We start from the raw sequence: 2,475 nt of genomic DNA on the forward strand, positions 1-2,475 counted from the left end.
TATTTTCATGTCTCCACATGAACGGTTTAGGATCACATCATTTATACTAACTACAAAATGGGCTGCATCCATAGTGTCCCCAAAATAAGCCGCCCAACCTTATTCATATTCTATAGACCATTTTGGCTATATATTTGAACTTGATCCACATTTATGTCACTACATAAAGTTCAAACTTAAACTTAATAGCCTCGGAACCTTATTTTATTAGATTCATGAATATAGAATTTAAATTTACTAAAGATTTTTCAACAATATCTTTGTTGAACAATAATATGATATTACAAACTACGAGTTTTAGGACATAAAATCCAACAAACTCCCACTTGGACTAAAACTCCTAGTAGGATCAAACGATGCTGAATTTAACTGTGAGAAATTAATATTACATATGAGTACAATAAACATATGAATAGAATAAACTAAGGCATTCACGCCCAACATAATCTCCCACTTTTCCTAGTTTAGAAACACCGTAGACCTAAACTCTGTAGGTGACCCTCAAAAACTTTAGTCGTGAGGGTTTTTGTAAAAGGATCAGCAATGTTTTGCTCAGAAGGTATCTGGGTCACTACAACGTCACCACGGTGTACAATTTCCCAGATGAGGTGGTACTTGCGTTCGATGTGCTTTCCCCATTTATGGCTTCGAGGTTCTTTTGAATTTGCAACTGCACTGCTGTTGTCACGATACAAGGTGATGGGTAGATGCATATTTGGAACAACTTCAAAATCTGTCAAGAATTTCCTCAGCCATACTGCTTCTTTTGCTGCTTCGCAAGCAGCTACGTATTCAGCTTCCATTGTGGAGTCAACTATATAGGTCTGTTTTATGCTTTTCCACACGATTGCTCCTCCATTAAGAGTGAACACTGATCCAAATGTAGACTTTCTAGCATCGTTATTAGTTTGGAAATCAGAGTCAGTGTATCCAGTAAGGATCAGATCCGTAGCACTATACGTGAGCATGTAGTCCCTAGTTCTCTTGAGATACTTAAAGATGCTCTTAACGGTATTCCAATGATCACGTCCAGGATTAGACTGGTATCTACTGACGATCCCTACTGAGTAGCATATGTCAGGTCTAGTACATAACATTTCATACACCATGCTTCCAAATATGGAGGCATAGGGAATATTTCTCATATCTTCAACTTCTTGAGGTGTCTTAGGACATTGTCCTTTTGACAAATGAATTCCATGTCTAAAAGGTAACAGACCCTTTTTGGAATTCTGCATTTTATATCTAGACAATATTTTGTCTATATAAGATGCTTGAGACATGTCTAGTGTCCTATTCTTGCGATTCCAAACAATTTGGATCCCAAGAATATACTGCGCATTTGCTAAATCTTTCATTTGGAATTGTGTATCTAACCATTGTTTGATGTCAGTAAGATATGCTACATCGTTCCCAATGAGTAGAATATGATCGACATATAAAACTAAGAACGCTATAGTAGAATTGACGATCTTCTTGTAAACACAAGGCTCGTCAAAATTTTGTTCAAAGCCATAAGATTTTATCGTAGTATCAGACCTTATATTCCAGGATCTACAAGCTTGTTTGAACCCATAAATGGATTTTTGAAGCTTACAAACCTTTTGTTCTTGACCCTGTGTAATAAACCCCTCTGGTTGAGCCATATAGATACTATCTTGAAGATCGCTGTTTAGAAAGGTTGTCTTGACATTCATCTGCCAAAATTCATAGTCATAAAAGGTGGCAATGGATAAGAGTATTCTAATCGACTTAAGCATGGCAACAGGAGAGAAAGTTTCTTCATAGTCCATTCCCTCTCTCTGGGTATAACCCTTTGCCCCAAGTCGAGCCTTAAAAGTTTGTACTTTACTAGCTTGGTCTCGTTTTCTCTTGTAGATCCACTTACAACCAATTGATTTTACCTCGTTTGGTTGATCTACAAGTTTCCGAACAGAATTAAAGAACATAGACTCCATTTCGAGGTCCATGGCTTTGATCCACTGATCACGGTCCACATCTTTCATCACCTGTTTATACATCGATGGATCCTCTGTGCCGTCATCAGGTATGATGACTTGTGTTTCTATTAAACCCAAGTAACAGTCAAGCTGATGAACAACCCTCCCACTACGTCGAGGCATTCTCAACTCTTGAGAAGGATGTGACTGACCTGATGTACTAGTTTTATCTACTACTTTAGAAGAAGAACTAGCTTTATTTGTAGCGTCTTTGGAAATTTCATTCAATACTAGTTCACTGCAAGGGTGATGACTTCTTATGTGGTCTTCCTCTAAGAATGTCGCATTTTTCGATACAAAAACCTTATTCTCTTGAGGATGATAAAATAGGCCAACCCTTGTTTCATTTGGATAACCTACAAATAGGCATAATTTTGAATGATGTTCCAATTTCTTCGGATTTTGTACCAACACATGTGCTGGGAAACCCCAAATTCTAAAGTGATGTAAACTACTTTTATCCCCTTTCCATAGC

At 37.4% G+C, this 2,475-nt stretch overlaps 1 pseudogene; it reads right to left on the minus strand.

The window, feature by feature from the left end:
• Positions 1-464: 464 nt before the first annotated feature.
• Positions 465-1,208, minus strand: LOC150037426 (secreted RxLR effector protein 161 pseudogene; annotated as a pseudogene).
• Positions 1,209-2,475: the final 1,267 nt, after the last annotated feature.

Source organism: Benincasa hispida, chromosome 3 (assembly GCF_027475165.1).
Source record: "Benincasa hispida cultivar pf3 chromosome 3, pf3_genome.v1.1, whole genome shotgun sequence".
In the NCBI taxonomy this organism is placed as follows: Eukaryota; Viridiplantae; Streptophyta; class Magnoliopsida; order Cucurbitales; family Cucurbitaceae; genus Benincasa; species Benincasa hispida.